At 47.5% G+C, this 26,161-nt stretch overlaps 1 pseudogene; it reads right to left on the bottom strand.

Moving 5' to 3' along the window:
- The window catches only part of LOC118381338 (activating signal cointegrator 1 complex subunit 3-like), a 72,364-nt pseudogene continuing 46,203 nt past the window's right edge, over positions 1–26,161 (bottom strand).

The following is a 26,161-nucleotide window of genomic DNA, read 5'->3' on the forward strand; positions in this document are numbered from 1 at the left end:
GATAAGTTAAGGTCACAAATTAGTAAGGAACAACTCCCCTCACCTGGTTGTCAATGTCTTAATTGAAAGGAAAAAACAAAAACCTGCAGATACTAGGCTCTCCATGGAATGAGCTTGACATCCCTGCTTTAAGGCTAACACCCAGTCCCACAATTACCACCATCACATCATCAGGGTAAATATCCCAAACATTGGCCTCTAAAGACACATGGCCATTGTCTCATGTCATTTTTAGATGGTCATTGTCACCATGTCACTCATGATGATGTCATCATGTTGACGTATCACTTGACGGACATTCCTCCCATGGCCTCAGTGACTTCACTGTTGACCTGGGCTGCGATGCAGGCAGGGGTCATGTTGAGGTGGAGGTCATACTGCTGGTCCAGACCCAGGTAACTGTCACTCATCAAGTATAGCGTGTAGATACACCTGGAGGGAGAGGAGGGGGTTACCAGGGGAAGTAAAAGTTTGTGGTGGGATAAATATCAATTAATCAAACTATTTTATAAAGCCCTTTCACACTGGCAGCTGTCCCAAGATGCATAACGTAACCGGGCTTAGACCCCAAAGAAAATAAAGTGTTGAATTTTTTCCTATTCTTTTTAACATTCCCGTACGTACTTTCCAGTCTTCTCAGGGGTTTAGAAGGCAAGGCTGCGGTGTCGGCAGTATCCGATGCGTTTGACGGCCAGTAGCTCTCTGCGCTCCACCTCTCCTAGAACCAGAAACCAGCCCTCATCCTTATTCTTGGGGAACCTGGGGGCCTGGGTCTTACTGTCCTGCCTCCTCTGGAAAACATGACGACAAATCAACTCATAACTAACGTCAATAATGTTTGTGTGAGCTCCTTTATACATGTGTGTACGCACCCTCTGCTGGCCGGTGTTGATGCGCTGCAGGGAGACCTGCAGGACGTACTCCTGGTCAGCGTGGACGTCCAGCCAGCTTCTGTCATCCCTGAGCTTCCCCCCGGCCGCAGGGAGGGGGCGCTCTGTCTGCTCCCCACACCCCTCCCACCAACCCTTCACACTCAGACGCACCTCCACCACCGGCAGATGGCTGAGGAACGACCAGGCCTGGAGGAGAGAGGAGAGGGAGGAGGGATAGTAAGAGAGAAACAGAGATGGGTGCAGGGAAATGAGAGAGGGAGAGAGAGAGACAAGGAAATGTGTCAGACCGGAGTGCAGATAGAGAGAAAAGAGGAGGGAGACAAACAAAGAGCCAGAGGTGAAGAGAGAGAGAGTCAGACTTAAGTGAGAGCCTTGTATAAGATGGACATATCTATCTGGTAAGACTGGAGCGTTTGAAGAAAGCTTGATTCATTCAAACACACATAATTCCCATGGTCTTTGGTGCCTCTTAAAGCTTTGTCATGGTGACTTTAACATCTCTGACTCGAATGGAGAAGAAAACACAAATCCAAAAGGGGATAGAGAGCAAGAAGGGTAGAGGGAAGGTAGAGACAGAGAGCGTATGGATGATAGGTGTGCGAATGTGTGTCTGAGTGTGTGTATGTTTTCCTCCTGAAGACCCTGTCAGTGTCAGGGAGGGACTGGGATGGGAGAAGGAGAAAAGCCTCTCAGATTCACCCAACAAAAGCTATTTATGTAAGGATTACTGTCCCCTGGCGAATCAGACTGGGATGCTGCCACGCATCTAGTTATTTAATTAGCCAGGCCGCAATGCCATGGGGGGGAGAGCGTTGAGTGGCTGGGAGGCGGGGGAGCAGGGACACTGATTGGGCAAGGCCGCTGGGCTGGCAGTGGCGCCTGGACGCTCTCATTATAGCTGCAATTAGCACTTAGATTGGTGCTGTAAATCCTTGCATTGGACCGTAATAGGAGATCCTGGAGGTACCTTGGACCACCGCGACAGACTGATGCTTCTCTGATGCTTCTCACTCTGTGTGTGTGTGTGTGTGTGTGTGTGTGTGTGTGTGTGTGTGTGTGTGTGTGTGTGTGTGTGGGCTGACGTTGGTAGAGTGTGTGTATATGTTGTTTGGTAGTGCTCTGGTAGTGTATTTGAGAACGTTACATAAATAGAGAGATGAGGCCGACACCTTGGAAGTATTTCACGTTATTTCATTGTGGTGGAGGACAATGGAGACGGGAGGGTTCATGGTGAAGAGTATGTACCCCTAGAAAGCATCTGTTTCTAATGGAAAGTGTCACTTTACACATCCAGTATAACAGTGAGGTGAAGGAACGCAGAATGTTAGAAGGTTGTTACCTGGGAGATCTGATGGGGTTGAAGCTCCTCCCCCAAGATGGCAGCGAAGGTGTTCTCCCGCCCCTCGCAGGAGGCAACCAGCTCAGGGAGCCCTTCTATTGGTCCGTGGAAGCCCCTGGCCCCGCCCTTCCCTCCCTTGGAGCTCCACCTGCTGTGGGGAACAACAGGGGGCAGATCTAGTCATGTGATTTTAAATCCTAACCACACTTCCTGCTGTGTCGTTGCCACTGGAACCTCTGTGTCCTCTCTCATCCCTCTATCCCTTTCTCCTTACCATATTTATTGAGTTGGCACAAAATTATTCTTCACTGCAGGACACAGTGTCTCAAATCCACATGGTCTGTATGTAAAAATAATTAAGATTGCCTTGGACACTCACTCTTGAATTTCCTCTCTCTCTGTGTGTGTGTGTTAGTGTGTGTGCATGAGCAGCCCTGAGGTTAGCAGAATGTGGGGGGGGGGGTCAGTAGAGTCATGTTGTCTACCTGAACAGGTAGAGGTGCTGCTGCTCTATGGTAGGTAGGGTCAGTATAGAGGAGTCATTGAGCCACCTGCCCTGAATGATCATCTGCACCAGGTTACAGATGCTGAGAACAGTCACCAGCCAGCCCTCGTTGGCTGCTACAATCAGCATGGCCTGTAGACAGACAGGGAATACTTTAGTTGAAAAATGTGTGCATTTATATGACTATATAACATCCCCCACTGACATCAGTGTGAGATTTACTCACAATGAGTAATGTTAGGATTGAGCCCATTTTGCACACTCAAATTCAGCATGTCTTTACACATTCATGCACATATGCTAAACATCTACACAATAAATCCAGCCCTCAATTTCTCTAACACCCCCCACACTACTTTTTCGCACGCAGGTTGATGTTTTTTGGGATGAGCCTTGTCCTGGAGGCAGAACTGGGGCAAGCTGACAAGTAAAAATTGGCTATATTGCTTTTTGGTGTTGCTTTTTAAGGTTAGGGTTAGGCATTAGGGTTAGCAGTGTTGTTAAGGTTAGGGTTAAGGTTTAAAATCATATTTTATGACCACTCTGCAGAGCTCCCTCCAGAACAAGATTCATGACAAAAAAACGCCAACCTGCTCCCTCCCTCCCTCCCTCCCTCCCTCCCTCGTAAGGTTAGAGTTGCCAAGCTCCGATGCATTCTAACAAACTTAAATAATCAGAAAGTAATTCCCAGGCAGTAACTATGACTAAAGAGGACCTTGAGTGCACAGGCGAAGCCCCGGCAGAGTTAATCAAAATGCTAATGCAGTACAAATTAAAGTAGTACTGATTAACATTTCACAGAAGCTGAAGAAGCAAATGGATGGTGACAGAACTACGGCTGACGTCACTGGAGTCCCCGTTAGCTGGGCCATATTCATTAGGCACCAAACGGAAGAAAACAGACTGAAACTTCAGTCCAAAAAGAGACGCTTGATTTCATTTTCCGTTTGGCTCTAATGAATACGATACCCTCGCCACATGAGGAAAAAGGCTCCATTGACGAGCAACGGACAACCACTACCAGACACACACACAGTCAGCGCTTCGCAGATCATCCCCCCACACATACAGTACAAAGGCAGCAACAATGGGTTACAGAACCAGATCCTACAGGCAGACATGGACCAAATCTCTCCCAGGCATGGCCAATCACCAGCAGACCTGGGATCTGGTGGCCAGGGCACTTGGTGGGCAGGCCTGGTTGTTAGGAGCAATCCCTGACAAGGCTCTTTTTACGAGGAGCTACAACTCATCTGTACACCTCAACAGCCTCCTGAGTGACAGGGCCTCCTGCCGGTCAGGATCCACATTATGTGTGTGTGTATTCTAAGATTGTGTGTGTTTATATTGTGTGTGTACTGGAACTATCAGCAGTAAGTGTGTGTGTGGTGGTTAGGTTAGTGGCAGACAGTGCAGTCTGTCTTGTTAAAGTCCCTGTGAGGTCCTGTGGTCAAACCTGACGGTCTTCCTCATCATGCTCAACACTTTCCCGCTAGGAAGCAAGAGACCCAAAATAGACACAGTATTTGCCTTTGTCTTTTAAAAAGGCTGAAATGATCAACAACAGTAAACACATATACAGATTCATGATCACACTGAAATTGAAATAGTTTGAACACAAGTCAACAATGATCATTTAGATTATTTGAAAAGCTTGTCAGGCTTTCGGTTTACCAGTCTCCTGGCATCTGATGCACTCTATCATTTACATTTGACATTTAAGTCATTTAGCAGACGCTCTTATCCAGAGCGACTTACAAATTGGTGCATTCACCTTATGACATCCAGTGGAACAGCCACTTTACAATAGTGCATCTAAATCTTTTAAGGGGGGTGAGAAGGATTACTTTATCCTATCCTAGGTATTCCTTAAAGAGGTGGGGTTTCAGGTGTCTCCGGAAGGTGGTGATTGACTCCGCTGTCCTGGCGTCGTGAGGGAGTTTGTTCCACCATTGGGGGCCAGAGAGCAGCGAACAGTTTTGACTGGGCTGAGCGGGAACTGTACTTCCTCAGTGGTAGGGAGGCGAGCAGGCCAGAGGTGGATGAACGCAGTGCCCTTGTTTGGGTGTAGGGCCTGATCAGAGCCTGGAGGTACTGAGGTGCCGTTCCCCTCACAGCTCCGTAGGCAAGCACCATGGTCTTGTAGCGGATGCGAGCTTCAACTGTGACACCTCTACGGCACCTCTATGGCACCTCTATGTCATGTCTAAATCCAGGGCTCTAAAAAGCAACCATTTGGTGGCAACGTGCTCCTGGATATCGTGCTGTGGAGCTAACATTTTATTTTGAGAGCACCAGTATAACCAGGAAAACAAATCGTCCAGATAATAATGGTTGTAATGATATGCTTCACTGTGCAGTTGTTTCTGAGTGCCCTACTGTAGAGTCATTCAATCCAAAGTAAAGAAGGTCCAAGAATATTCAAGTATGCATCAATAACTTGTATTTTTCCTTCAACTTTGTGAAGACGTGACGGCATGGGAATGCCCGTGTCCACCACTTCCTGTAGCCAGTTAGCGATGCCAAAACAGTCACTTCTAAAGGCTTTCCCACACAACTTTCCAAATTAAATGTTAACTGCAAAGTAGACTTACCTGGAAGAATGATATATCTTGATGATTTGTACCAATCGAGTGGTCCTTTATTTGGCGAACTCTATTACACACGCAGTACACAATCCCCACCTGACAAACACTTTGTCATTTAAATGACAGGTTTTTGTATCAACATTTTAGATTTTGACAATAAACAAATGTCTTACAGGGTTAAATATTAGTTATATACCACAACATGTGCCCCAAAAGTAGCTGGAATTCATATAGGCCCAATATGCTGTATCTCAATCAATCTTGGTGCTCCAAGATTTTATGTTGTGCTCCTAACTTTTTTAAAGTTGGGAGCACCAGTGCTACCAATACAAACATACATTTAGAGCCCTGTCTATATCTTCTCTATGTCATCCCTATGTCACCTCTACTGCACTCTGTCCTGACCATGCTACAAAGTGGCTCCAAGCACTAAACAGAAACTGCCTCCCATATTGAATGAACAGGGAAGAGCTTTCTTCCACCCAGAACATCTAAGTACTGGTACTCTGACTGACACATGGACATGTGCTCAGGGTCTGAATCCCAGGGCTGAGAGAGGATCCATTCTGGGATGTTCTTTTTGATGGGAACAAAAGGACAAGAAAACAGAGGAAGTATTTCAGAGGTGCACTGTTCAGAAAGGAGCAGGGTGGTGGGTGTCCCCAGAGGGTTGCAGTGTGTGGTACAGTACATAAACCTACACAGCAGATATTGCACACACACAGCCAGCCACTAACCTGACAGATGCGTATGGCGTTGTCCAGCACGGTCTTGGTGTCGGTGCCGTAGGCGGAGCAGGGCAGTTGTGCGCGGCTGAAATGGGCCTGCAGTAGCAGGTGGGTCTTGATGTGGGCGCTGTCGGGCAGCTCCCCGTACTCCTCAGCATCCTGGAGAAGAGAGGGAGGGAGGGAAGGGAGAGAGGGAGGGAAGGTTGAGAGGGAGGAAGGGAGGGGGAGGAGAGGGAGAGAAGAGAAGAGAGAGGGGGATATAAAGAGAAAGCGAGAAGGAGAGAGATCAAAGTCAGCGAGTGGGAAGTTAGTTCCCTGCTGTGGTTAGATCCTTTGTTTCAGTCATCTCTGTTAAAACAGCTGCATCAGGATCACTGGCTCCCCTCTCCCAAGAGAGCTGTCCCCCCAAAATATATTTAAGAGCAAAACCTCTCAGTGAATGAAGAAACCTTAAGTTACAACTGTCCACACCTGCTCATAAAATCCTATGAACAGTCAGCAACTACACAGCAATTTCCCACAATATAAAGTTTATTTTTTAATACAATGTACAGTGGTGGTTCCCTTTCATATTGTTAAGAGTCTGTGCTAAACTGTGAATGGATGATGTTGAACAACCAAAACACTCATGTCTAAATCTCTACCCACATCTCTATTCTTCATTCCTCATAGGATATGTATGGGCTATATAAAACCATTTGGTCTAATATAAAACCATTTGGTCTAACATAAAACCATTTGGTCTAACATAAGACCATTTGGTCTAACATAAGACCATTTGGTCTAATATAAAACCATTTGGTCTAACATAAAACCATTTGGTCTAATATAAAACCATTGGGTCTAGTATAAAACCATTTGGTCTAACATAAAACCATTGGGTCTAGTATAAAACCATTTGGTCTAACATAAGACCATTTGGTCTAACATAAGACCATTTGGTCTAATATAAAACCATTTGGTCTAATATAAAACCATTTGGTCTAATATAAACCAATTGGTCTAATATAAAACCAGTGGGTCTAATATAAAACCATTTGGTCTAATATAAAACCATTTGGTCTAATATAAAAACCATTTGGTCTAATATAAAACCATTTGGTCTAATATAAAACCATTTGGTCTAATATAAAACCATTGGGTCTAGTATAAAACCATTTGGTCTAACATAAAACCATTGGGTCTAATATAAAACCATTTGGTCTAATATAAAACCATTTGGTCTAATATAAAACCATTTGGTCTAATATAAAACCATTTGGTCTAATATAAAACCATTTGGTCTAATATAAAAACCATTTGGTCTAATATAAAACCATTTGGTCTAATATAAAACCATTGGGTCTAATATAAAACCATTTGGTCTAATATAAAACCATTTGGTCTAATATAAAAACCATTTGGTCTAATATAAAACCATTTGGTCTAATATAAAACCATTTGGTCTAATATAAAACCATTGGGTCTAATATAAAACATTTTTTATTTTACCTTTATTTTACTAGGCAAGTCAGTTAAGAACAAATTCTTATTTTCAATGAAAGCCTAGGAACAGTGGGTTAAATGCCTGTTCAGGGGCAGAACAACAGATTTGTACCTTGTCAGCTCGGGGATTTGAACTTGCAACCTTTCGGTTACTAGTCCAACACTCTAACCACTAGGCTACCCTGCCGCCCCATTTGGTCTAACATGAAACCATTTGGTCTAATATAAAACCATGATGCCCTATCAATCGGGCTGTGTTTAGTGCTGACGTGGTGTTCTGTGTTGAGGCTTGTTTGTGGGGTTTCAGAGGACACAGATGCATGGACACGCATGGCTCTTTTTCTGCATTTCTCTAACTCAATGCAGTACGTTAAGTTTCCCCAACGTATTTCCATCAACAGAGGACCAGCGGAGACATTTGTCATTGGGCCTACCCTGCTCTGGACTGTTAAGCTGACATCCATCAGCAGAGAGATGCAGTGTTAGAAAAGAGGGGGATTGAGGAACAGAGGGAACGATGAGGGGAAAAACAGGATTGATATGGCAGTGGTTTAGTGTCTGCATGCAGATGTGCAGGGGATAAAGACAATAGATCTTTATACAGAGATCCTCATAACACACTAACTGCTAATTTCCCTACTCACTCCATCCAGCAATCCATCCCTGCCTCCCTCCATCCATCCATCTCTCCTGCACACTTTCTCTTTAGTGACATTTACAGACAGGGAGGGAGGGAAAGGGGGAGGCGAATATTGGAAAGAGCAGGAGAGACAGACAGAGAGACAGACAGAGAGACAGACAGGGGGAAGTGCAACATACTTTTTTTTCACATACTCTCAGTTTGTGTGTGTGTTTAAAGTAGGTCACTTGTGAACTTTAAGAAGAGGCAATGGTAGAGCTTCGGGGAGTGGATAAGGGAATCTAGCTGGGGGAGTGGATAAGGGAATCTAGCTGGGGGGAGTGGACAAGGGAATCTAGCTGGGGGAGTGGATAAGGGAATCTAGCTGGGGGAGTGGACAAGGGAATCTAGCTGGGGGAGTGGACAAGGGAATCGAGCTGGGGGAGTGGATAAAGGAATCTAGCTGGGGGAGTGGACAAGGTAATCTAGCTGGGGGAGGGGAGAAGGGAATCTAGCTGGGGGAGTGGATAAGGGAATCTAGCTGGGGGGAGTGGACAAGGGAATCTAGCTGGGGGAGTGGACAAGGGAATCTAGCTGGGGGAGTGGACAAGGGAATCTAGCTGGGGGAGTGGACAAGGGAATCTAGCAGGGGGAGTGGACAAGGGAATCTAGCTGGGGGAGAGGACAAGGGAATCTAGCTGGGGGAGTGGATAAGGGAATCTAGCTGTGGGAGTGGACAAGGGAATCTAACTGGGGGTGGACAAGGGAATCTAGCTGGGGGAGTGGACAAGGGAATCTAGCTGGGGGAGTGGACAAGGAATCTAGCTGTGGGAGTGGATAAGGGAATCTAGCTGGGGGAGTGGACAAGGGAATCTAGCTGGGGGAGTGGACAAGGGAATCTAGCTGGGGGAGTGGACAAGGGAATCTAGCTGGGGGAGTGGACAAGGGAATATAGCTGGGGGAGTGGACAAGGGAATCTAGCTGGGGGAGTGGACAAGGGAATCTAGCTGGGGGAGTGGACAAGGCAATCTAGCTGTGGGAGTGGACAAGGGAATCTAGCTGTGGGAGTGGACAAGGGAATCTAGCTGGGGGGAGTGGACAAGGGAATCTAGCTGGGGAGAGTGGACAAGGGAATCTAGCTGTGGGAGTGGACAAGGGAATCTAGCTGGGGGGAGTGGACAAGGGAATCTAGCTGGGGGAGTGGATAAGGGAATCTAGCTGTGGGAGTGGACAAGGGAATCTAGCTGGGGGAGTGGATAAGGGAATCTAGCTGTGGGAGTGGACAAGGGAATCTAGCTGGGGGAGTGGACAAGGGAATCTAGCTGGGGGGAGTGGACAAGGGAATCTAGCTGGGGGAGTGGATAAGGGAATCTAGCTGTGGGAGTGGACAAGGGAATCTAGCTGTGGGAGTGGACAAGGGAATCTAGCTGGGGGGAGTGGACAAGGGAATCTAGCTGTGGGAGAGGACAAGGAATCTAGCTGGGGACAAGGGAATCTAGCTGGGGGAGTGGCCAAGGGAATCTAGCTGGGGGAGAGGACAAGGGAATCTAGCTGGGGGAGTGGATAAGGGAATCTAGCTGGGGGAGTGGACAAGGAATCTAGCTGGGGGGGTGGACAAGGGAATCTAGCTGGGGGGAGTGGACAAGGGAATCTAGCTGTGGGAGTGGATAAGGGAATCTAGCTGGGGGAGTGGACAAGGGAATCTAGCTGGGGGAGTGGACAAGGGAATCTAGCTGGGGGAGTGGACAAGAGAATCTAACTGGGGGAGTGGACAAGGGAATCTAGCTGGGGGAGTGGACAAGGGAATCTAGCTGGGGGAGTGGACAAGGGAATCTAGCTGGGGGAGTGGACAAGGGAATCTAGCTGGGGGAGTGGACAAGGGAATCTAGCTGTGGGAGTGGACAAGGGAATCTAGCTGTGGGGAGTGGATAAGGGAATCTAGCTGGGGGAGTGGACAAGGGAATCTAGCTGGGGGAGTGGACAAGGGAATCTAGCTGGGGAGAGTGGACAAGGGAATCTAGCTGTGGGAGTGGACAAGGGAATCTAGCTGGGGGAGTGGACAAGGGAATCTAGCTGGGGGAGTGGACAAGGGAATCTAGCTGGGGAGAGTGGACAAGGGAATCTAGCTGTGGGAGTGGACAAGGGAATCTAGCTGGGGGAGTGGACAAGGGAATCTAGCTGGGGGAGTGGATAAGGGAATCTAGCTGTGGGAGTGGACAAGGGAATCTAGCTGGGGGAGTGGACAAGGGAATCTAGCTGGGGAGTGGATAAGGGAATCTAGCTGTGGGAGTGGACAAGGGAATCTAGCTGGGGGGAGTGGACAAGGGAATCTAGCTGGGGGAGTGGACAAGGGAACCTAGCTGTGGGAGTGGACAAGGGAATCTAGCTGGGGGAGTGGACAAGGGAATCTAGCTGGGGGAGTGGATAAGGGAATCTAGCTGTGGGAGTGGACAAGGGAATCTAGCTGGGGGAGTGGACAAGGGAATCTAGCTGGGGAGTGGATAAGGGAATCTAGCTGTGGGAGTGGACAAGGGAATCTAGCTGGGGGAGTGGACAAGGGAATCTAGCTGGGGGGAGTGGACAAGGGAATCTAGCTGTGGGAGTGGACAAGGGAATCTAGCTGGGGGAGTGGACAAGGGAATCTAGCTGGGGGAGTGGATAAGGGAATCTAGCTGTGGGAGTGGACAAGGGAATCTAGCTGGGGTGGACAAGGGAATCTAGCTGGGGGAGTGGACAAGGGAATCTAGCTGGGGGAGTGGATAAGGGAATCTAGCTGTGGGAGTGGACAAGGGAATCTAGCTGTGGGAGTGGACAAGGGAATCTAGCTGGGGGAGTGGACAAGGGAATCTAGCTGTGGGAGAGGACAAGGGAATCTAGCTGGGGGACTGGACAAGGGAATCTAGCTGGGGGAGTGGACAAGGGATTCTAGCTGGGGGAGTGGACAAGGGAATCTAGCTGGGGGAGTGGACAAGGGAATCTAGCTGGGGAGAGGACAAGGGAATCTAGCTGGGGGAGTGGATAAGGGAATCTAGCTGGGGGAGTGGACAAGGGAATCTAGCTGGGGGAGTGGACAAGGGAATCTAGTTGGGGGAGTGGACAAAGTACTCTAGCTGTGGGGGTGGATAATGGAATCTAGCTGTGGGAGTGGACAATGGAATGTAGCTGGGGGAGTGGACAAGGGAATCTAGCTGTGGGAGTGGACAAGGGAATCTAGCTGTGGGGGTGGACAAGGGAATCTAGCTGTGGGAGTGGACAAGGGAATCTAGCTGTGGGGGTGGATAAGGGAATCTAGCTGTGGGAGTGGACAAGGGAATCTAGCTGTGGGAGTGGACAAGGGAATCTAGCTGTGGGAGTGGATAAGGGAATCTAGCTGTGGGAGTGGACAATGGAATCTAGCTGTGGGAGTGGACAAGGGAATCTAACTGGGGGAGTGGACAAGGGAATCTAGCTGGGGGAGTGGACAAGGGAATCTAGCTGGGGGAGTGGACAAGGGAATCTAGCTGTGGGAGTGGATAAGGGAATCTAGCTGGGGGGAGTGGACAAGGGAATCTAGCTGGGGGGAGTGGACAAGGGAATCTAGCTGGGGGGAGTGGACAAGGGAATCTAGCTGGGGGGAGTGGACAAGGGAATCTAGCTGGGGGAGTGGACAAGGGAATCTAGCTGGGGGGAGTGGACAAGGGAATCTAGCTGGGGGGAGTGGACAAGGGAATCTAGCTGGGGGAGTGGACAAGGGAATCTAGCTGGGGGTGGACAAGGGAATCTAGCTGGGGAGAGTGGACAAGGGAATCTAGCTGGGGGAGTGGACAAGGGAATCTAGCTGGGGGAGTGGACAAGGGAATCTAGCTGGGGAGAGTGGACAAGGGAATCTAGCTGTGGGAGTGGACAAGGGAATCTAGCTGGGGGGAGTGGACAAGGGAATCTAGCTGGGGGAGTGGATAAGGGAATCTAGCTGTGGGAGTGGACAAGGGAACCTAGCTGGGGAGTGGATAAGGGAATCTAGCTGGGGGAGTGGACAAGGGAATCTAGCTGGGGGAGTGGACAAGGGAATCTAGCTGGGGAGTGGATAAGGGAATCTAGCTGTGGGAGTGGACAAGGGAATCTAGCTGTGGGAGTGGACAAGGGAATCTAGCTGGGGGAGTGGACAAGGGAATCTAGCTGGGGGAGTGGATAAGGGAATCTAGCTGTGGGAGTGGACAAGGGAACCTAGCTGGGGGAGTGGATAAGGGAATCTAGCTGGGGGAGTGGACAAGGGAATCTAGCTGGGGGAGTGGACAAGGGAATCTAGCTGGGGGAGTGGATAAGGGAATCTAGCTGTGGGAGTGGACAAGGGAATCTAGCTGTGGGAGTGGACAAGGGAATCTAGCTGGGGGGAGTGGACAAGGGAATCTAGCTGTGGGAGAGGACAAGGGAATCTAGCTGGGGGACAAGGGAATCTAGCTGGGGGAGTGGACAAGGGAATCTAGCTGGGGGAGAGGACAAGGGAATCTAGCTGGGGGGAGTGGATAAGGGAATCTAGCTGGGGGGAGTGGACAAGGGAATCTAGCTGGGGGGAGTGGACAAGGGAATCTAGCTGGGGGAGTGGACAAGGGAATCTAGCTGTGGGAGTGGATAAGGGAATCTAGCTGGGGGGAGTGGACAAGGGAATCTAGCTGGGGGAGTGGACAAGGGAATCTAGCTGGGGGGAGTGGACAAGGGAATCTAACTGGGGGAGTGGACAAGGGAATCTAGCTGGGGGAGTGGACAAGGGAATCTAGCTGGGGGAGTGGACAAGGGAATCTAGCTGGGGGAGTGGACAAGGGAATCTAGCTGGGGGAGTGGACAAGGGAATCTAGCTGTGGGAGTGGACAAGGGAATCTAGCTGTGGGAGTGGATAAGGGAATCTAGCTGGGGGAGTGGACAAGGGAATCTAGCTGGGGGGAGTGGACAAGGGAATCTAGCTGGGGAGAGTGGACAAGGGAATCTAGCTGTGGGAGTGGACAAGGGAATCTAGCTGGGGGGAGTGGACAAGGGAATCTAGCTGGGGAGAGTGGACAAGGGAATCTAGCTGTGGGAGTGGACAAGGGAATCTAGCTGGGGGAGTGGACAAGGGAATCTAGCTGGGGGAGTGGATAAGGGAATCTAGCTGTGGGAGTGGACAAGGGAATCTAGCTGGGGGAGTGGACAAGGGAATCTAGCTGGGGGAGTGGATAAGAGAATCTAGCTGTGGGAGTGGACAAGGGAATCTAGCTGGGGGAGTGGACAAGGGAATCTAGCTGGGGGAGTGGACAAGGGAATCTAGCTGGGGGAGTGGATAAGGGAATCTAGCTGTGGGAGTGGACAAGGGAATCTAGCTGTGGGAGTGGACAAGGGAATCTAGCTGGGGGAGTGGACAAGGGAATCTAGCTGTGGGAGGGACAAGGGAATCTAGCTGGGGGACTGGACAAGGGAATCTAGCTGGGGAGTGGATAAGGGAATCTAGCTGGGGGGAGTGGACAAGGGAATCTAGCTGGGGGAGAGGACAAGGGAATCTAGCTGGGGGAGTGGATAAGGGAATCTAGCTGGGGGAGTGGACAAGGGAATCTAGCTGGGGGGAGTGGACAAGGGAATCTAGTTGGGGGAGTGGACAAGGTACTCTAGCTGTGGGGGTGGATAATGGAATCTAGCTGTGGGAGTGGACAATGGAATGTAGCTGGGGGAGTGGACAAGGGAATCTAGCTGTGGGAGTGGACAAGGGAATCTAGCTGTGGGGGTGGATAAGGGAATCTAGCTGTGGGGTGGACAAGGGAATCTAGCTGGGGGGAGTGGACAAGGGAATCTAGCTGTGGGAGTGGACAAGGGAATCTAGCTGTGGGAGTGGACAAGGGAATCTAGCTGTGGGAGTGGATAAGGGAATCTAGCTGGGGGGAGTGGACAAGGGAATCTAGCTGGGAGAGTAGATAAGTGAATCTAGCTGTGGGGTGGATAAGGGAATCTAGCTGTGGGAGTGGACAAGGGAATCTAGCTGGGGGAGTGGACAAGGGAATCTAGCTGGGGGAGTGGACAAGGGAATCTAGCTGGGGGAGTGGATAAGGGAATCTAGCTGGGGGGAGTGGACAAGGGAATCTAGCTGGGGGAGTGGACAAGGGAATCTAGCTGGGGGAGTGGACAAGGGAATCTAGCTGGGGGAGTGGACAAGGGAATCTAGCTGGGGGAGTGGACAAGGGAATCTAGCTGTGGGAGTGGACAAGGGAATCTAGCTGTGGGAGTGGATAAGGGAATCTAGCTGGGGGAGTGGACAAGGGAATCTAGCTGGGGGAGTGGACAAGGGAATCTAGCTGGGGAGAGTGGACAAGGGAATCTAGCTGTGGGAGTGGACAAGGGAATCTAGCTGGGGGAGTGGACAAGGGAATCTAGCTGGGGAGAGTGGACAAGGGAATCTAGCTGTGGGAGTGGACAAGGGAATCTAGCTGGGGGAGTGGACAAGGGAATCTAGCTGGGGAGTGGATAAGGGAATCTAGCTGTGGGAGTGGACAAGGGAATCTAGCTGGGGGAGTGGACAAGGGAATCTAGCTGGGGGAGTGGATAAGGGAATCTAGCTGTGGGAGTGGACAAGGGAATCTAGCTGGGGGAGTGGACAAGGGAATCTAGCTGGGGGGAGTGGACAAGGGAATCTAGCTGGGGGAGTGGATAAGGGAATCTAGCTGTGGGAGTGGACAAGGGAATCTAGCTGTGGGAGTGGACAAGGGAATCTAGCTGGGGGAGTGGACAAGGGAATCTAGCTGTGGGAGAGGACAAGGGAATCTAGCTGGGGGACTGGATAAGGGAATCTAGCTGGGGGAGTGGACAAGGGAATCTAGCTGGGGGAGTGGACAAGGGAATCTAGCTGGGGGAGAGGACAAGGGAATCTAGCTGGGGGAGAGGACAAGGGAATCTAGCTGGGGGAGTGGATAAGGCAATCTAGCTGGGGGAGTGGACAAGGGAATCTAGCTGGGGGAGTGGACAAGGGAATCTAGTTGGGGGAGTGGACAAGGTACTCTAGCTGTGGGGGTGGATAATGGAATCTAGCTGTGGGAGTGGACAATGGAATGTAGCTGGGGAGTGGACAAGGGAATCTAGCTGTGGGAGTGGACAAGGGAATCTAGCTGTGGGGTGGATAAGGGAATCTAGCTGTGGGGGTGGATAAGGGACTCTAGCTGTGGGCGTGGACAAGGGAATCTAGCTGGGGGAGTGGACAAGGGAATCTAGCTGTGGGAGTGGACAAGGGAATCTAGCTGTGGGAGTGGATAAGGGAATCTAGCTGGGGGAGTGGACAAGGGAATCTAGCTGGGAGAGTAGATAAGTGAATCTAATAAGGGAATCTAGCTGTGGGAGTGGACAAGGGAATCTAGCTGGGGGAGTGGACAAGGGAATCTAGCTGGGGGAGAGGACAAGGGAATCTAGCTGGGGGAGAGGACAAGGGAATCTAGCTGGGGGTGTGGATAAGGCAATCTAGCTGGGGGAGTGGACAAGGGAATCTAGCTGGGGGGAGTGGACAAGGGAATCTAGTTGGGGGGAGTGGACAAGGTACTCTAGCTGTGGGGGTGGATAATGGAATCTAGCTGTGGGAGTGGACAATGGAATGTAGCTGGGGGAGTGGACAAGGGAATCTAGCTGTGGGAGTGGACAAGGGAATCTAGCTGTGGGAGTGGACAAGGGAATCTAGCTGTGGGGGTGGATAAGGGACTCTAGCTGTGGGCGTGGACAAGGGAATCTAGCTGGGGGGAGTGGACAAGGGAATCTAGCTGTGGGAGTGGACAAGGGAATCTAGCTGTGGGAGTGGACAAGGGAATCTAGCTGGGGGGAGTGGACAAGGGAATCTAGCTGGGAGAGTAGATAAGTGAATCTAGCTGTGGGGTGGATAAGGGAATCTAGCTGTGGGAGTGGACAAGGGAATCTAGCTGGGGGGGAGTGGACAAGGGAATCTAGCTGGGGGGAGTGGACAAGGGAATCTAGCTGGGGGGAGTGGATAAGGGAATCTAGCTGGGGGGAGAGGACAAGGGAATCTAGCTGGGGGGAGAGGACAAGGGAATCTAGCTGGGGGAGTGGACAAGGGAATCTAGCTGGGGGAGTGGACAAGGGAATCTAGCTGGGGGAGTGGATAAGGGAATCTAGCTGGGGGAGTGGACAAGGGAATCTAGCTGGGGGAGTGGACAAGGGAATCTAGCTGGGGGAGTGGACAAGGGAATCTAGCTGGGGGAGTGGACAACGGAATCTAGCTGGGGGAGTGGATAAGTGAATCTAGCTGGGGGAGTGGACAAGGGAATCTATCTGGGGGGAGTGGACAAGAGAATCTAGCTGGGGGGAGTGGACAAGGGAATCTATCTGGGGGGAGTGGACAAGGCAATCTAGCTGTGGGAGTGGACAAGGGAATCTAGCTGGGGGACTGGACAAGGGACAGGGGGGGTGTAAGGGCCGGCTGGGGACATTGTGGGAGCAAAAGGGGAAGATAATGTCTACATATTTTCTGCATTTTCAACACATTTCTTTCCCGACAGTTCCTCTATAATCTGTGATTCTTCATCATCCCATCTCGTCGAAATGTCTGGGTGAGAGCCATCATGGGGGAGTCAGAGGGTGGAGGGGGCACAACGGGTTATCTGAAAACTATGATGTCGCCGGGTGACCCCTATTGAGGAGAGGTGTGAAACCGCTTTGTTTCCTAATGATCCCACCATTTACCAGCCACCAATTACCAGTCACCAATAGGCAGCCACCAATTACCAGTCACCAATCAGCAGCCACCAATTACCAGTCACCAATCAGCAGCCTCACTAGGAATAACAGACTAAAACAAGGAGTAGAGGGAGAGGAGGAATAGGTACTCGCTATTAACTGGGAAAAAGAGGAAGAAAAACCATATGGAGGAGAACAAAGACACATACACCCAGGAATAATGAGGGGAGTTAAAGAGGCCCAGATAAAGAGGTGTTAATTTGACAGAACTGAGATCCAGACCTCAATCATGGTCATCTACCTATCCTACTGTCCAGTAGTCTATCCCTCTCTCGCAATGTGAACACAATGGGAGAAGCACATGTAGAAGAACAGTAGTATGGTAAACAAATGACATCGGCCTGCACAATGCCTGATAGACTATTAAAATGATACCCATTTTCACCTACCTCATTCCCATACTGTTTTTATACTGTTTTTATTTATTTACTTTTCTGCTCTTTTGCACACCAATATCTCTACCTGTACATGACCATTTGATCATTTATCACTCCAGTGTTAATCTGCAAAATTGTATTATTCGCCTACCTCCTCATGCCTTTTGCACACATTGTATATAGACTGCCCATTTTTTCTACTGTGTTATTGACTTGCTAATTGTTTACTCCATGTGTAACTCTGTGTTGTCTGTTCACACTGCTATGCTTTATCTTGGCCAGGTCGCAGTTGCAAATGAGAACTTGTTCTGAACTAGCCTACCTGGTTAAATAAAGGTGAAATAAAATAAATTAAATTAAATTAAACTACACACTCAAACATTCAGAAAAGGAAATGCAAATCAATGGCTGTAGGCCCACCACTGATGGAGTCGATCGAGTCTAGTCCAGTCTAGGACAGTCCAGTCCAGTCTAGGACAGTCCAGTCCAGTCCAGTCTAGTCCAGTCTAGGACAGTCCAGTCCAGTCCAGTCCAGTCTAGGACAGTCCAGTCCAGTCCAGTCCAGTCTAGGACAGTCCAGTCCAGTCTAGTCCAGTCTAGGACAGTCTAGTCCAGTCTAGGACAGTCCAGTCCAGTCCAGGATAGTCCAGTCCAGTCCAGTCTAGTCCAGTCTAGTCCAGTCTAGGACAGTCCAGTCCAGTCCAGTCTAGTCCAGTCTAGGACAGTCCAGTCCAGTCTAGTCCAGTCTAGGACAGTCCAGTCCAGTCTAGGACAGTCTAGTCCAGTCTAGGACAGTCCAGTCCAGTCTAGGACAGTCTAGTCCAGTCCAGTTCCAGTCCAGTCTAGTCCAGTCTAGGACAGTCCAGTCCAGTCCAGTCCAGTCCAGTCTAGTCCAGTCTAGGACAGTCCAGTCCAGTCTAGGACAGTCTAGTCCAGTCTAGGACAGTCCAGTCCAGTCCAGTCTAGGACAGTCCAGTCCAGTCCAGTCTAGTCCAGTCTAGGACAGTCCAGTCCAGTCTAGTCCAGTCTAGGACAGTCCAGTCCAGTCCAGTCCAGTCTAGGACAGTCCAGTCCAGTCTAGTCCAGTCTAGGACAGTCTAGTCCAGTCTAGGACAGTCCAGTCCAGTCTAGGACAGTCCAGTCCAGTCCAGGACAGTCCAGTCCAGTCCAGTCTAGTCCAGTCTAGGACAGTCCAGTCCAGTCCAGTCCAGTCTAGTCCAGTCTAGGACAGTCCAGTCCAGTCCAGTCTAGTCCAGTCTAGGACAGTCCAGTCCAGTCTAGGACAGTCTAGTCCAGTCTAGGACAGTCCAGTCCAGTCTAGTCCAGTCCAGTCCAGTCTAGTCCAGTCTAGGACAGTCCAGTCCAGTCTAGGACAGTCCAGTCCAGTCTAGGACAGTCTAGTCCAGTCTAGGACAGTCCAGTCCAGTCTAGGACAGTCTAGTCCAGTCTAGGACAGTCCAGTCCAGTCTAGGACAGTCCAGTCCAGTCCAGGATAGTCCAGTCCAGGACAGTCCAGGGCAGTATATAGCAGAAGAGATAGATTCCCTGATGAAAATAAGACAATGTCATCATGTTCTGTGGTCATTCCCAGCAGGCAGTCAGACATACCGTTAGGACAGAGAGGATGCCCTGGATGGGCAGCTCAGCCCTCAGCCTCTCCTTGAACATCCTGTCTGGTGCTGCAGGTAGTAGCAGGAGGAGATATGACTACGTCAGGGCCTCAATGGTGCAATCATCCTGGAGGAAGAGAGGAGGGAAGACAGAGAGGAGAGGAAACAGGGCAGAAGAGATGAAAGGAGACAGTGAGGAGAGAAGACAGAGATGAAGAGGGGCAAGAAGTCATGGTCAACTGTACTGATTCATGTTAAATCTATCAACACAAACCACAATGGTTCCCTCAGTATGTACCTGTGTGCCTTATATCTTCACACTGCCTTACTACTATAGGCACATTAATCAATATGAATACATGTGCACATACACACACGTCGTACACACAAACACTCCCCTACCTCTCCTATCTCCATACAGTAGGAACACTCCAGGTCTTGGAGACTCCTCTCCACCAGGTTGGACAGGAACTTGTTGATGGTCTCGTGGCTGATGTCATCCAGGCTGTTGTAACTGGACAACACACGACCACGGTTAGACCTACATGTAACAGAAACCTAGGAAGAGAGATGATAACAATTAGGAAACAAGACAACGACAAAAAAGCAACAGCCACGCTTATAAAAGATCCTAGGCTATTTAATAGAGGAAATTGAAACGTTATATCATTTTCATATCTAGTTGCCGACTATTACTCCCAAATCAAGCGACCTCTCATAGGTCCAGAACACCACATGAGCAAGTCAAATCCTTTAAAAGGTCCCTAAAAAGGAGTCCATCTTTAAGGAAACAGCTGATACATACAATGCTTTTCTACCTCTCCCTTCTCTCTGATAAACCCTCTGTAGCCGCTGCAAAGTTATGCTAAATCAGATAAATACTATTGGACATGTTTAAGATGTGGCCAGTGGCAGTAATAACTCAGGGGTATTAAAGGAGTCTGTAATATATGTATGTTTTTACTGCTTATTGATTTACTCATAACCCTGGGCTGACAATAGTAACGACTCCATGCTCCCCACACTAACACAGATACACTTCATCTATACAGACATAATGTATATTATCAACACACGTCAGCACACACACACAGTGTATTCTCTAGCTAGCACATCAAAATCAATACACGGCACACATCGATCAAAAGCCACTGCATCATACGCATCAATAATACCACAGAATAGGCCTGTTAGTCTTCTCTGGGTTTGTTTTAGGGGTAGAACTGGGGTAACAGATCATTATTAAGACAAACTGTAGGTGTAGAGGACCCTTGCCCTTGGGCCATGCTAGCCCGCAGCCTGGAACAAACAAAATACCCTCTTATCACAAAATGATTCCCAGGTTTTGGGCCATATAGTATTTGCTGAGCTAAGACAACGCACAGCCAAAATGGCTTCCATGCATGGCTCAGCGGCTCTAATGGGTAAGAGCTACCACATGAGACATGGCCATAAGTGCACACAACTACGTGCTTCATTAACTTCTAATAACAAATAACATTTGAGTGTGTGTGTGTGTGTTTGGGTTAGCGTTTGAGTGTGTGTGCACGTTTGAGTGTGTGTGTGTGTGTTTGGCTGTGTGTGTGTGTTTTGCTGTGTGTGTGTGGGTGTGTGTGGGTGTGTTTGGGTGTGTGTGTGTGTGTAAAGCTTTAAAGTTTGTGGTATGAAAGATGTGATGGTTATACAGCATGCAGAGGAGTTCAAGCTATTACACGTCATTTGCAGAGGAGAGGAAATAGAGAAATAATACGAGAATGAAACAGATGGGGAGAGAAAGAGATAGACAGAGAGAGAGATAGACAGAGAGAGAGATAGACAGAGAAAGAGATAGACAGAGAGAGAGATAGACAGAGAGAGATATAGACAGAGAAAGAGATAGACAGAGAGAGAGATAGACAGAGAGAGATAGACAGAGAGAGATAGACAGAGAGAGAGATAGACAGAGAGAGAGATAGACAGAGAGAGAGAACGAGCTTGTGCAAGAGAGATGGAGGATGAATACCAATGGCTCAGTTAACAGGTAGAAGGATGCTTAATGAAGGTAATTTGACAGTTGCCTCCATACTGATGTATAATAATGTGTGTGTATGTAAACATGGAGCCACTCACTCCGACACAGCCCACTCCTCACATTACACTCATGTAAACAATCCTCCCATGATTATCATTCACAATCTGTTGTTCTGTTGAAAACCAGAGGAGGGGTGGGGCGGGGGGAGAAACACAGAGCCCTTTGGAAAATAATGCAGCGTTAAAACGGAAACAGCAGTTGGGGAGCGGCGGCCATACTTAATGTGGGTTTAATGTTAAGTATGGACGTCATTATCATCACTCCACATGTCAACACAGCCCAGCAGCCAACGCGTTTATTACTGACCACATTTCACAGCTCTGTACTGGGGTGTGAGAGAGTGTGTGTGTGAGAGAGAGTGTTATGGGCTGTCTGATTAAGTCATGTCCATTAGAATCATCACCATTAGACTCCTGATGCTGCACAAATACATTTATGGTGTGTGTATGTGTTGTGTGTGTGTTGTGTGTGTGTGTAGCAGCGCTGGATACAAGCCTCTCCAGTCAATCATGTCTCCATGAGTAACGGCCGGTGACAAGGTGACCGTCTCCAGGGCTTGCAGGACAGATCAGCTGGCCAATTGGCCATGTATAAAATACAGCTGTGACAATGTGCTGTTGGGTGGTACACCTATCTAACCCATAAATCACCTGATATTACAGATACTAAACCAACTATAAAAAAAAACAGGACAGGCTGAAAGGGTATGTAGAGCTTGAAGTATAACTTAATGGTGCTAAAAATGTATGTTAATCTTTAAAACCAACAGTGTGTTTTCAACTTACATAACACAATATGTGTGTGTGTGTGTGTGTGTGTGTGCGTGTGTGTGTGTGTATCTATGTATGTAGGGGCTGGGAGGCCGGGTCAGGCCTTAGTGGTAAATGTTGGCTGACAGCCGTGTCAATGCCAGCAGTCTGGAATGTTCTGGAATCCTCGTCCTTAACGCATAGCAGATGTCTCTGCAGCACAGTGCTTCCTTCTACCCAGCCATCCATTATGAGGATCAGTGTTTGTGTGTGAGAGTGTGTGTATGTATGTAAATGTATGTGTGTGCGTCCCGGCATGTGTGTACTTGTGTTGTTGCAGAGACAGAGTGCTGTTGTGGCTGTAAATCATCTGTGGAATCCCTAGGGTTGCTGTGTAATCACTAGGATTGCAAAGGGTCGGAAACTTTCTGGTAAATTTTCTGAATTTTTCAGGAAATTTTCCATTGGAAGTTTTGTGGGATACACATAACGCATTCTAGGTCTTGTGGCACATTTTGGTTTAAACCATCCCCAATTCAATGGAATTACAACCCTCTGCATGCACAGTGCATTCTACCATCACATGTGCACTGCACTCTTCTATCACATGTACAGCTGATTCTTAAGATCTTGCACACTAATGAGATGCTATTGAGCCCACACTACTACACTGTCTGCGCCAAGGACTACATGCTTTCTGGTAAGTTTTGATTACAATACTAGGTGGGGTGAATATATGTTATGTGACATACATGATTTTTTGTTAACTAGAAAATAGTAGCCTACAGCAAAGTGTGTTTAAATAATTTCTAACTTGTTAATAATTTCTGCTAGTTAGGTTTTGCTACCGTGTGGGTTTAAGCTTGCTTGAGCATGCTAACTGAGGAGTGTTAATTCACCTGTTCCATACATGTTTCATAGAAAAATGTATCTTACAGAGGAGTTGTTTAATCTAACTGCTTTAACTATTTATCTGTACATGGAATTATATTTGTTTTTCTTTACAATTTTTTTCCCTAATCTTTTCAGGAAAATGCTATGGGCACTATCTGATGTGTGGAGAGCTGGTAAAGCTGTGTAAATGTGCAAATACTGTGCCAAATCATATGTGAAGAATGCAACAGATTCAGAGTCATCTGGCCAAGTGCATAAAGTTCCCTCAGCGCTCACAACAAGTAACCTCTGACAAAAGTCCCTCTACTTCTTTTCAAGGTGAACATGATGAATCAGACACCTTATTGATAGCAACAGCTCATGGTCCTCCTGGAATCAGACATTCTTTTGACTCAATGGAGGAACATAGTCAGAGAAATGCTGATGCATGTCTTGCTCGGGCTGTGTATGCAACTGGCTCACCTCTGATGCTCACAGGCAATTGTGTACTGGAAGAGATTTCTGAATGTTCTTCACCCAGCATACACCCCTCCAACCAGACATGCTTTATCTACTAATTTGTTGGATGCAGAGTTCAGAGTTCAAGTGAAGGTCAAGCAAATCATAGAGAAAGCAGACTGTATTGCAATCATCTCTGATGGGTGGTCGAATGTTCGTGAGAAAGGAATAATTAACTACATCATCTCCACACCTCAACCAGTATTCTACAAGAGCACAGCCACAAGACACACTGAAGACAGTCATCAATGACCTTGGACCACAGAAGGTATTTGCACTGGTGACAGACAATGCTGCGAACATGAAGGCTGCTTGGTCTAAAGTGGAGGAGTCCTACCCTCACATCACACCGATTGGCTGTGCTGCTCATGAATTCAATCTGCTCCTCAAGGACATCATAGTACTGAAAACAATGGATACACTCTACAAGAGACCCAAGGAAATGGTTATCAAGTTATAGCAGCAATCTACCTCACCAAGCAAAGTGAGAAGAATAAGAGCACCCCATTGAAGCTGCCCAGCAACACCCGTTGGGGTGGTGTTGTCATCATGTTTGACAGTCTCCTGGAGGGGAAGGAGTCTTTCCAAGAAATGGCCATATCACAGTCTGACGATATGGACAGCCCCATCAAGAGGATCCTCCTGGATTATGTATTTTGGGAGAGAATGGTAAGCAGCCTGAAACCTATAGCAGTAGCCATTGCATGGATTGAGGGAGACAATGCTATCCTGTCTGATGTTCAGACTCTGCTTGCAGATGTAAGAGAAGAAATCCGTACTGCCCTTTGAGGCTTTTTGAGCCTGACAATGAGCCATCCTCAACAAGGTTGGAAAGTGAGAGTGAAGATGAAGCCTCAGAGTCTGATGTTCAAGAGGTGGACATTGAGGAGTTCCAGGGAGAAGACATGGAAGCCTGAGAGGAAGACAACCAAAGCATTCATTTCTAGACTATCATTTTACAGATTTTAAATGCAACACGTTTGGGAGATGCAAATGATCATTGGGGATCATTCAATATTCCCTTTCTTTTGTTGTTCAGTGAAATCATCCCATGTGAAGAGTCAACTCAAGTTCAATTCATAACTAAATAATTGTTATTTCTATTGGAAGAATTTAATCATTTGCAATTATGATTACTTATAAGCTAAAAGGTTTGTTTCTGTCTCCATATGATATGGTAAATATATCCAATGCAAAAAACATCTTCATTTAAAGGGTATTAATATTAATATGCATATATTTCCGTGAATTCTCACGGAAAGTTTCCACCTCTGAATATTCCCCAAAATGTGCAACCCTAACCATTATCACCACATATTATTATTAAAATACAGGAAAATAATGATGCTGTCAGATTAAGGGGAAATCGATAATCCTGTGTGGAATTTGGTAACATCCATGTGCAGGAATCCCTAGGCTAGAGTGGATTTGAATCGGATCATATATTAGGGCAATACTTACCTTTCTTCATATAACATCTAAGGTTAAACTCAGCTGGTCTTATTTTAGCATCGTACAAATCACCTTCATTTAAGACTCAGCGTGCAAATGCACATAAAACGCACTGTGTAGCGCATATTTATTGATTTTTCCTTTTGAAACTATGCCAGTATTAGACATTATACAAACATTTAAACTTCAGAGCCAATCAGATGCAAGCGTTAACAGCCTGCCCAGAGGGCCTGCCCTATAGTCAAGTCAATGAGATTTGGAAGGATAGCCTCGAGAGGCTGACTGTATTGGAGTAGATTTACATTAGTAGAATATGTGTAGTAAGATCTCTCTCTTCAACATCAGTTGCCACGTTTCTGTTTACACTATCCTTACATTAGCCTTGGATGTAGTGTGGCCAAAGCCACATTCCTGCTTCGTGTGTGTGCAGCTATTAGCATACCTTAAATATCATAGTATATACTAGGCAACCAAAATAAGGAAAGCTATTCAAAACAAATTTTACGTTTGTACGTGAAGTTTGACCCTAAAAAATGGGTCTCGACAGAAGTTTCTCATCTACACCATAGTAGATGAGAAGTAGTAGTAAGTGTGATGTTTCACACTTGATTAATGCAACGATTCTCAAATAAAATAAAAGCCATGAAGTTTTATTTGGCTGTCAGAACTGTTGTCTACTGGTATTATGGTCGGGGAGACCGGGGCTAATAGTAAAACGGGGTCAGTTGTAAAAGTTAAATAACGCACATTTAGAAACCACTTAGAAAGATGTTAAACATGTGCGCCTGGTACCTACTAGCATACCCCGTTTAAAGGCACTAAAATCTTTTGTCTTGCCCATTCACTCTCAATGGCACGCATACACAATTCATGTCTCAATTCATGTCTCAATTCATGTCTCAATTCATGTCTCAATTGTCTCCTCACCTTCATGTACACCGATTGAAGTGACATCAATAAGGGATCATAGCTTTTACATGGATTCATCTGGTCAGTCTACGTCATGGAACAAGCAGGAGTTTTCCTAAGGTTTTCCTAATGTTATAGTAAACACACAGACAGGCTTTGAAGGAATGCTGGTTTGTTCATAGGTTTGTCTGAGCCTGATGCTGATGAGATGAAGACATCAAAGCAGAGTGGCAGCATGGTTGAGAAAGCCAAGTTCTGGAAAATATTTGATCAGCAGTGAAAGAGAAGAAGACCAGTGACGGAAATATAACATCATCAATGAGAAATAGAGCAAGACCCAATGAAGGAGAGACAGCCACCTGAAAGTCTAATATGACCTAGAGCAAGGTTTCCCAAAGCCCAAAGAGTTGCACGTTTCGGCTTTTGACATAGCACTACACAGCTGATTCAAATAATGAAAGCTGGATGATTATTGATTATTTGAATCGAGTTTGGGAGACAGAGTACTACTCAATGTGGAATCCATTGTCTACATCACTCGTTGCAATGACATATTATTATGATTTTTTTTAAAGGAAACTTTTTTTTGTTTCCAAGTACTTGTATGATTTTTATTTTTGTTGATCATAATAATGATAGCTTTATTTTAGTAAAACTATGATTCACAAAGCGATAGTTTGAATCAATTTGCAAAAAGTAATCACAGTATTTGTT

This window comes from Oncorhynchus keta, chromosome 34, assembly GCF_023373465.1.
Source record: "Oncorhynchus keta strain PuntledgeMale-10-30-2019 chromosome 34, Oket_V2, whole genome shotgun sequence".
NCBI classification, from domain to species: domain Eukaryota; kingdom Metazoa; phylum Chordata; class Actinopteri; order Salmoniformes; family Salmonidae; genus Oncorhynchus; species Oncorhynchus keta.